General features: G+C 41.2%; 1 protein-coding gene across 1 annotated transcript in view; it reads left to right on the top strand.

The window, feature by feature from the left end:
- SETX (senataxin) overlaps positions 1 to 57 on the top strand; it is a 136,024-nt gene extending 135,967 nt beyond the window's left edge. The window contains exon 25 of the mRNA XM_053695584.1: positions 1 to 57. This exon is cut by the window's left edge and continues 1,287 nt beyond it. The gene's annotated coding sequence lies outside the window, so the exon portion shown is untranslated.
- Positions 58 to 11,158: the final 11,101 nt, after the last annotated feature.

Here is an 11,158-nt window from a genome sequence, read left to right as displayed (position 1 = left end):
CTCTGGATACACACAACAATCTTTTAGTAAATACAGAATTTGTGTTTTCTCTTCTTATTGGGTTATGTGTTTAGTCCCAGTGAAATGCGTTGTAAAACTGCTCTACTGAAAGCTACATTGTATCAGTTGTCAAGCTGAAGGGAAAAAATGATACAATTGTTTCTTATGTTACAATACACGCTAGACATAATATTGTATTGAAAACAAAGTGTAGCCCTAGAATAATATGTTGATTTATTTTTACAATTATGTTGGTTGTTTAAATATTTTAAATAGAAGTATAAAAGGTTAGTTTAAATAAAGTAATGAGAGCCACCATGTTTTAATCCCAAATTGTCCTCAAATATGGTGTCACCCATTAATTTATAGAAACTGAGCGCTATTTAGAAAACCAACAATTTTCAGAGTTAAAGGGGCACTAAACCCAAATGTAATTCTTTAATGATTCAGATAGAGCAGCAACTTTCTAATTTATTGCTATTATCAATCTTTTCCATTCTCTTGCTATCTTTAATTGAAAAAGCAAGAATGTAAGCTTAGGAGCCGGGTCATTTTTGGTTCAGTAATTGACTAGCGCTACATTTAGCCACTAATCGGCAAGCGTAACCCAGGTGCTGAACCAAAAATGGGCCGGCTTTTAAGCTTACATTCTTGCTTTTTTTTTTCCTTGCTTTTCCAAATAAAGATAGCAAGAGAATAAAGACAAATTGATAATAGGAGTAGATTAGAAAGTTCTTTAAAATTGTACGCTCTATCTGAATCATGAAAGAAAAAAAATGGGTCCATTTAAATTACAGGAAAATTGTGCAATGTAAATAATGAAATTATATTGTAAAGTTTTTAAAATACTCCTATTTAAACATTGAATATTACATTCTCATAATGTTTAATATTTGTTTGAAGTCCATTTTAGTGATATTACATTTATAATGCTTGATTTATCACAGTAAATGAAAAAAGATTGCAGTGTATATTATTTAGTTATCTTATATTTCCCTGTAATTAAAGGGACACGAAACCCAAAATTATTCTTTCATGATTCAGATATAGCATTTTTAAACAATTTTCCAATTTACTTCAATTGTGCTTCATTCCCTTGGTATTCTTTGTTGAAGGAGCAGCATTGTACTACTGGGGGCTAGCTGAACATATTGGGTGAACCAATATCATGAGGCATCTATGTACAGCTACCAATCAGTAGCTCCGGAGTCCCCTAGGTATACTTTTCAACAAAGGATATTCAGAGAACAAAAAAATAGATAATAGAAGTGAATTGGAAAGTTGTTTAAAATCTCATGCTCTATGTGAAATATAAAAGAAAAAAAATAGTTTCATGTCCATTTAACTGTTCAGAAGTGTATGTTTTACATATTCCTGTAGAGCGTTTGAAGGGCCACTTGCTTGACCCTGTTATATGGTAGACCATAATTTCTCAGAAGTGACCAAGCTTGTTTACATCTCTCTCTATTGGCTACAGGGAAGCAGAACAGGTAAACATACTGGGGGGTGAGGGGGCATTTATTTAGTGTGCCGATATATTGCAATGCAGTGCAGATATTTTAATGTAACAACAAAATGCTCTTATTTATTATCTAAGCAGTTAGCCAATCAGCGAAGGCAGTTGCATGACCCTGCCCATCACTGGCTGTACTGCTTTGGAGGTGAAATGCTAGCATCTACTGAGCTAGACTTTACATATGTGTTTAACATCTTTGCAGCAGTTATGAAATGAAAGGCAGATGTTACAAAGGTTGCTCCCGTTATAGATTGTCACTAAGGTTTTGACCATTAGACGCTTGCATACACATCAAAGTGACGTGCATAGTGACGTAAGCACTAGAATGCTTGTAGGTGTGTTACCTAGAAAACTCAACATTTATTATTAGTGATGCCTTTGTTACACCTGTAAACCTGTTTGCACACAGAAGTAGTTTTCCTTTTGTATAACAGACACTCTCTATACTTGGGTTGGCCTACACAGTTGACACACACACAATATCTTTGCATTGGCTACACATGAGCACTAGGGCAGACAAGTACACTGTATATTTACTTTATGCATAATGCAGCACCAGACCAGTGATTATAGCAGTTAAGTCACTCCTAGTTTTCATTTACATAAATAATACTGTGCATGGGCGTCACTAGAGGTTCAGATTTTGTGACCTTATTCCCATAGCGTATATAAAATTCACAATCACAGCCATCTTCTGGTTTGCCTCTCTTATGGCTTGGTGCGTGTATGAGCTGAAGTAGCCTTTATGTTTGTCCCTTTGGATGAATCTTAATGGAATTGCCTTTTCCAATATTAATATCAGACAGTTCACTCTCCCAGTAAATGCATATATTTAGCTATGCTATGGACCAACAGATATTGGTTACTGATTAACCCATTACGCCCACTGACTGCACAGTGGCCTACACCATCGTGTTTATTGCACTTGAATTATTTGTTTATTGCGCTTGACAGTCTTATGATCTCCTGTAGTGTTTGTATATGTGGCGTAGTAGGGGGACCACTCTGCACGTTATTATTTGGGGAGCTTATTTCTTGCTAATATACAATACTCACAATACTAATGCATACAATTTTAAAGAGGAGTCTAACAAAGGTGTAGCGTAGTAAACCTGAAGTGACAGTAAAGTCTGAATGAAACTTAAAGGGATAGGAAAGTCAAAATTAAACTTGCATGATTCAGATAGAACATGTCATTTTAAGACTTTTAAATTTACTTTGATTTTCAAATGTGCTTTCTTCACTTGTTAACCCTTGTTGAAAAATAGTACGCATGTATCCTACACTAGTGGGAGCTGCTGCTAATTGGTGCCTAAACACATTTTGTCTCTTGTGATTGGCTAACTAGATGTGTTCATTTTTCTTCCAGTAGTGCAATGATGTTCCTTCAGCAAAGGATAACAAGAGAATGAAATAAATTTGATAATGGAAGTTAATTGGAAAGTTGTTTAAAATATTATGTTCTATCCACATCATGAAATACATTTTTGTGGTTTCCTGTCCCTTTAAATCAAGTGGATAGATCATTAAATAACTTCCAGTTTTCTTGTAACTTGCTTATTTGTCTTTTGTTAAAAAGTAATCCAAGGTGAGCTCTGGAGCGTGCACATATCGTTAGCCATCTAACAGCACTGTTTGCAAAAATTTCTATAGCAATGTTGTTTCCATGACAGCATACTGAGGTATGCTCAGGAGCGTGCATGTATCTTCTGCATTAAATGACAGCAGTGTTTGCAATAATTATTGTAATAAGTATAGTGAGCAAGTCACGTGTACACTTCTGAGTTTACCTCTGCGCTCTTATGTGAAGGAGCTAATGAGACAACAAAAGAGGTTACATTGATATGAGACATGGACTTGAGTGATGGAAGCAGGCAGTGAAACTCGTCAACACTGATTGCTTAGGAGTTGTTAATGCGAGTCTGGATGCGTTCGCAGAAAGACTCTCCCTGCATCTCCAGACTAACATTTGTCAATGCTCTCACTGAGAGGCTGACAAGACTACTTAAAACTCCAGTCCCATTTCGAAGGTCAGATACCCTTTATAAGGAACTACTCTGAATCTTCTGACACTTCTCTGCCAACCTCCTGTGACGAAAGGCAAAGAATGACTGGGATATGAAGGAAGTAGTATTTAAACCTTTGACTGGGGTGTCTTTGCCTCTTCCTGGTGGCCAGGTTCAGTATTTCCCAACAGTAAGGAATGATGCCGTGGACTCTCCTCATATTAAGAAGGAGAAGCACAAGGCCATTGGCCCCCAGATAATACGAGACTATCAAACTTGAGAAGCTGTGTTTCTGTTCCACTGCATAGATTCCGGTAAGATTGTTTCATTTTTTTTTTTACCTATATGATAACGCAAGAAGACAGGGTCACAGTGTGGCTCCTTTTATCTGTATGGAATCGAGGGTTAATATCTCCGGAGGGGGATTATTAAACAGTGGAGATTAATTACATAAATGTATTTGATTATGCTGCGACATGTGTGAGATGAGGCTCAGGCAGATGTTGGAACGTACAGGGTTTTCACTTTCATTTTGGGAGCCTGAAAGGCTTGGTGCGCTTTTTTGCTAGTATAGCAGGGGTGGTCCTGCATTGCGCACCACATGACCAGGTGTGGTCACACTTATTTCCTCTTTGCTGACCGTGCGGTTTACCGGAGAAGAAGACAGTTTCTCTGTTTGGCCTGGGTCATAGGAGGTGGTGAGTGCCCCAGCCATTGGGGGTATAAATATTTGGTCCAGGCCTGGACTCTATTATCTCCACGGATACTGGAGGCAAAGGTGCCTTTTTACCGCAAAAACAAGCCTAAGGGACAAGGTCCTAATTTTCGTTCAGATAAATCCCAACGTCGGCAGTCCTCCGCAAAGCCTGAGCAATCCAAGGGGACTTGGAAGCCGGCTCAGTCCTGGAATAAGTCCAAGCAGACCAAGAAGCCCGCCGAGACAAAGTCGGCATTAAGGGACAGCCCCCAATCTGGCTCTGGATCTTGTGGGGGCAGACTGTCACTCTTTTTAGATGCTTGGTTTGGGGACGTGCAAGACCCGTGGGTCCTGGAGGTCATCGCTCAGGGATACAAGAAAGGTTTCAAGTCTCATCCACCTAGGGGCAGATTCCTCCTATCAAACCTGTCTTAAAGGCCAGAAAAGAGGGACTATGATTACGGCGTTTTGTGCTGAAACATGTCAGTCTGTTTAACTTTAGGGGTATCTCAACCCCTCTCTCATCATGTTTTTACCTTATTTCAATAAAGTTTAATATTTTTAATACTGGAGGTGCCTGGCAATCTTTTTTCTCTTTTTTCCAGAAAAGAGAGAAGCCTTTCTGGGGTGCGTGAGGGATCTCTCCTCCCTAGAAGTCATTGTCCCAGTACCTCTTGCAGAAAGAGGTCTGGGGTACTATTCAAACCTCTTTGTGGTCCCAAAGAAGGAGGGAACTTTCCGCCCGATCTGGACCTAAAGTGCTTTAACAAATTCCTATCTGTCCCCTCGTTCAAAATGGAGATGAGGTCCATCCTTCCCTTAGTTCAGGAAGGACAGTTCATGACCACTATAGATCTGAAGGATGCTTACCTTCATGTTCCAATACACAAGGAACACTTCAAGTTCCTAATGTTTGCTTTCCTGGACCAGCACTTCCAGTTTATTGCACTTCAGTTTGGTCTAGCTACTGCTCCAAGAGTTTTTACAAAGGTTCTAGGTGCTCTGCTTGCAGTGGCCAGAACCAGAGGTAAAGCAGTAGCGCCGTACTTGGACGATATTCTGGTTCAAGCACCATCCTGTCGTCTGGCAGAAGACCATTCGAGATCTCTTCTGTTTCTTCTTCGATCTCATGGGTGGAAGATAAACTTAGAAAAGAGTTCTCTTATTCCCAGTACCATGGTGGAATTCCTTGGTATTATAATAGACTCCATATCCATGAGGATATTCCTTACAGACCAGAGACGTTACAAGCTAACCTCCACTTGTCTTGCCCTCCAGACCTCCTTAAGGCCCTCTGTGGCTCGGTGTATGGAGTTGATTGGTCTCATGGTATCCAGCATGGACATCATTCCTTTTTCCAGATTTCATCTCAGTCCACTTCAGCTGTGCATGCTGAGACAGTGGAACGGCGAGTATTTGGATCTGTCTCAACAGATTTCTCTGGACAACCGTTCAAAAGGATCGCTCTCCTGGTGGCTCTGTCCAGATCACCTGTCCCAAGGGACATCCTTCTTGAGACCATCCTGGGAGATTGTGACTACGGACGCAAGTCTATCAGGATGGGGATCTGTTTGGGGTGGCAGGATGGCACAAGGCCTGTGGACTCGAGAGGAATCCCTCCTCCCGATCAACATTATGGAACTTCGAGCAATCTTCAATGCTCTGAAGGTTGGCCTCTTCTGGGTTCGTCCCAGTTTATCAGATTCCAATCAGACAACATAACCTTGGTGGCTTACATCAACCTTCAGGGGGGAACGAGGAGCTCCCTAGTAATGAGGGAAGTAGCTCGGATTCTGGAGTGGGCAGAGGCCCACAAATGCTCGCTGTCAGCGATCCACATTCCGCGTGTGGACAACTGGGAAGCGGATTTCCTCAGCAGACAATCCTTTCATCCGGGGGAATGATCTCTCCATCCTGAGGTGTTTGCGGAGATTTGCAACAGGTGGGGGATGCCGGAGATGGATCTCATGATGGTGTCCCGGCTCAATTCCAAGCTACCCAGATATGGGTCGCAGTCCAGGGATCCTCAGGTGGAGCTAATAGATGCATTAGCAGTGCCTTGGAGGTTCAATCTAATTTAAGTTTTTCCGCCGTTACTACTGTTTCCCCATGTAGTGGCCCGCATCAAGCAGGAGCAGACAGTGATACGGATTGCTCCATCGTGGCCGCGAAGGATGTGGTTCGCTGACCTGGTGGGGATGTCCTCATCTCCTCCATGGAAGTTACCTTCTCCCAGGGATCTGCTGGAACAGGGTCCTTTTGTTAATCAAAATCTAGATTCTCTGAGGCTGACTGGTTTGGAGATTAAACGCTTACAGGCCCATTTATCAAGCTCCGTATGGAGCTTGAAGGGCCGTGTTTCTGGCGAGTCTTCAGACTCGCCAGAAACACAACTTATGAAGCAGCGGTCTAAAGACCGCTGCTCCATAACCCTGTCCGCCTGCTCTGAACAGGCGGACAGGAATCGCCAGACATCAACCCGATCGAATACGATCGGGTTGATTGACAGCTCCCTGCTGGCGGCCGATTGGCCGCGAGTCAGCAGGGGGCGGCGTTGCACCAGCAGCTCTTGTGAGCTGCTGGTGCAATGTTAAATGCGGAGAGCGTATTGCTCTCCGCATTTAGCGAGGTCTTGCGGACCTGATCCGCAGTGTCGGATCAGGTCCGCAAGCCCTTTGATAAATGGGCCTGCTTGTCTTAGCCAAGAGATGTTTCCCTGAGAGGATTATTGACACTTATTCAGGCTTGTAAGCCTGTCACTTGTCGTATCATAAGGTGTATAGAGCTTACTTATTCTGGTGTGAAGAGCATGGTTTAGCCTGGCATAAGGTTAAGGCTTCCAGGATTCTTTCTTTTCTCCAGGAGGGTCTTGAGAAGGCCTTTCTGCCAGTTCCCTGAGGGGACCGATTTCGGCCCTTTCTGTTTTGCTGCATAAGAGGCTCGCAGAGCTCCCTGACATGCAATCTTTCGTTAAGGCTCTGATTAGGATCAGACCTGTGTTTAGATCTAACGCTCCACCTTGGAGTTTGAATCTTGTTCTTAAGTTTTTACAACCAGCTCCGTGTGAGCCTATGCATTCGGTTGACATCAAGTTGTTGCCCTGGAAGGTTCTTTTTCTTTTGGCTCTTGTGTCGGCATGCAGAGTTTCTGAAATGGCTGCCTTGCAATGTGAGCCTCCTTATCTGGTGTTCCACACTGTTAAGGCTGTTCTACGTACTCGCTTGGGTTTTCTACGTAAGGTGATGTCTGATCATAACATCAATCAGGAGATTGTGGTTCCTTCCTTATGTCCTAATCCTTCCTTCCTTCCTTCGAAGGAACGTTTACTTCATAATCTGGATGTGGTTCGAGCTTTGAAGTTTTATCTTCAAGCTACTAAGGATTTAGACTTCCTTATCTTTTTGGTTGAGGAGTGTTAAACGCTTAGCTTACAAGTCAGCGGGTCTTAAACCTCCTCAGAGGCCCCTATGGATCAGATTTGTAAGGCGGCTACCTGGTCCTCCTTACATACTTTGTCAAAATTCTACAAATTTGACGTTTTTTCTTGGGTATAGTTTTCCCAACAGTAAGGAATGATACTGTGGACTCTCCTCATACAGACGGAAATGAAATTATCAGGTAAGCATAATTTGTTTTTTAAATTTCTCAGAAAAAAAAAATCTGCACATTTAAAATTCAAAGTAAGTGCTGTTGTATTATGTACTTGTTTTTTTATATGCCGTTACACTGTAATGCTTTTTTAATCAGTATGTGTGACTTGTGGGCATCTTATACCACCTAGAGAATTATAAGGTCTTTAAGCACAGAAATTGTTCCATGTGAATCGGATGACCGGGCTGTATGTTTTTTATGTTAGATACTTTACAAATATGACTTAAGTGATGGACTTTTGCACTAGATTTGATTGTTTATCACATATTTTGATTTCTTTTACAAAGATATGACGAGTCCACGGATTTCATCCTTACTTGTGGGATATTAACCTCTTGCTAACAGGAAGTGGCAAAGAGCACCACAGCAGAGCTGTATATATAGCCCCTCTCCTTCCCCTCCACCCTCAGTCATTCTCTTTGCCTGTGTTATACTAGGAAGACATGGTAAAGTGAGGTGTTAGTTTTAGTTTCTTCAATCAAGAAGTTTTTTATTTTAAATGGTACCGGTGCATACTATTTTCCTCAGGGGGATATGGAAGAAGATTTCTGCCCTGAGGTTTGATGATCTTAGCATTTGTAACTAAGATCCACTCTGGTTCCTACAAGACTTCTGAAGGTAACCATGAGACATCTTCAGTGTGGAGACCGGTTTCATGCTACAAGCAGCATTAAGGTATGTGCAGCCTTTTTTTCTGAGAAGACTTGGTGTATCAGAACTGGCTGGCATTATTTCCCTGTATGGGAATGGGGTAAGCAGTAAAACCTATTTTAATAAGAGGGGTGTTATTGGAGTCCCTATTTTATATTTATCATTAGTTGATATTTGGGCATTATGTGATATGGGAGACAATATAAAAAACAATGTTTTATGTTTTTTGTTTTTTTTTGGCACTTAAAAGTTATTGGTTTTATGCTTGAGGGTTGTATTGTGTGTGTATTTTTACTTTAGTGCAAAACTGCATTTCCATGTGGTGTTGTTTGGGCCTACTCTGACTTTTAACCTTAAGGGGCGGAGCCTATTTTGGCGCAATTTCTTCAGGCTTAGCAGCAGCAAACAGCAACTCAGTGGCTCCTGGACTGTGTAGCTGGTCTGAAGGGTTGGAAACTTGATTTGAAGTACCTTGGGGGCAGGTAGGCGCCACAGTATTTTTATCTATCTTTTGACAACATGTTGATATAAGTACTTCTAAAGCCTTATTTCTGCCCTTGCTTCTGGGTGCAGACATTTTTGGATTAACCAACGATATTAAGTTAAATTTGGGAATAATTTAACGTTTTTTTGTGCATTTTGGAAAAATTGTTCACTTTTTCTTTTCTTAAAGGCACAGTCCACGTTTTTTCTAATGTTTATTTTATGCTATAAATAAGTGTTTAAACGACTTTTGTGGTATTACTAGTCTGTTCAACATGTCTGACTTTGAGGTTTCTCATTGTTCTATGTGTTTAGAAGCTATTGCGCAACCCCCTCTAACATTGTGTAACTTTTGTACTGAAAGGGCTTTACAATGTAAAAAGCATATTTTAAATAAAGTAAGTGTGCCTAGGGATGATTCTCAGTCTGAAGAGAATCAGGATATGCCATCCAATTCTCCCCAAGTGTCACAACCTTTTATGCCCACAGAAGCGACGCCTAGTACTACTAGTGCGTCTAATTCCTTTACTCTGCAGGAGATGGCTGCAGTTATGTCAACTGCCCTTACAGAGGTATTGTCTAAATTACCAGTGTTGCAGGGTAAAGCAGAAGGTCAGGTATTAATGTAAATACTGAATCCTCTGATGCTTTATTAGCTATTTCTGATGTTCCCTCACAGTGCTCTGAGTTGGGGGATCAGGGAATAACTGTCTGAGGGTGAAATTTCTGATTCAGGGAATGTTTTGCCAGATTCGGATGCTATGTCATTTAAATTTAACCTTGAACACCTCCGCCTGTTGCTTAGGGAGGTTTTAGCGACTCTGGATGATTGTGATCCTTTTGTGATTCCTCCAGAGAAATTGTGTAAAATTGATAAATATTTGGAAGTTCCTACTTACACTGATGTTCCTAAGAGAATTTCGGAAATTATTAGTAAGGAATGGGATAGACCAGGTATACCGTTTTTTCCCTCTCCTAATTTTAAGAATATATTTCCTATATCAGATACCATTCGGGACTCATGGCAAACGGTCCCTAAGGTAGAGGGAGCTATATCTTCCCTAGCTAAGTGTACTACTATACCCATTGAGGATAGTTGTGCTTTCAAGGATCCTATGGATAAGAAATTAGAGGGTCTACTAAAGAAATTATTTGTTAATCAGGGATTTCTTTTACAACCTACGGCTTGCATTGTTCCAGTAACTACTGCAGCAGCTTTTTGGTTTGAGGCTCTAGAAGAGTCTCTTAAGGTTGAGACTCCATTAGATGACATTCTAGATAGAATTTGGGCTCTTAAGCTAGCTAATTCTTTTATTACTGATGCCGCTTTTCAAATTGCTTAATTAGTGGCAAAAAATGCAGGATTTGCTATTTTAGCACGTAGAGCATTGTGGCTCAAATGTTGGTCTGCTGATGTGTCATCAAAACAAAAGCTTTTAGCTATTCCCTTTAAAGGTAAGACCCTTTTTGGGCCAGAATTGAAGGAGATCATTTCTGATATTACAGGAGGTAAGGGCCATGCCCTACCTCAGGATAGGTCGGTTAAAATGAGGGGTAAACAGAATAATTTTCGTTTCTTTCAGAACTTTAAAGGAGGACCCCCCACTTCTTCTTCCACAAAGCAGCATGAAGGGGTGGCCCCCGATCCGGGACCGGATCTAGTAGGGGGCAGACTTTCTTTCTTTGCTCAGGCTTGGGCAAGAGATCTTCAAGATTCCTGGGCACTAGAAATAGTGACCCACGGTTATCAATTGGAATTCAAGGATTTTCTCCCAAGAGGGAGATTTCTTCTTTCAAAATTATCTGCAAACCAGATAAAGAGAGAGGCGTTCTTACACTGTGTAAAGGACCTTTTTACTATGGGAGTAATCTGTCCTGTTCCAAAATTGGAACAGGGGCAGGGGTTTTGCTCAAACCTATTTGTGGTCCCCAGAAAAGAGGGAACGTTCAGACCCATTTTGGACCTCAAGTGTCTAAACAAGATGGAGACAATTCAAACGATTTTGCCAATGATCCAGGAGGGTCAATATATGACTACCGTGGATTTGAAGGATGCTTACCTTCATATTCCAATCCACAAAGATCATCATCGGTTTCTAAGGTTTGCCTTCTTGGACAAACATTATCAGTTCGTGGCTCTTCCTTTCAGATTGG

The sequence above is a fragment of the Bombina bombina genome, chromosome 12 (genome assembly GCF_027579735.1).
Source record: "Bombina bombina isolate aBomBom1 chromosome 12, aBomBom1.pri, whole genome shotgun sequence".
NCBI classification, from domain to species: domain Eukaryota; kingdom Metazoa; phylum Chordata; class Amphibia; order Anura; family Bombinatoridae; genus Bombina; species Bombina bombina.
This window is presented reverse-complemented; position numbering and strand designations above follow the sequence as displayed.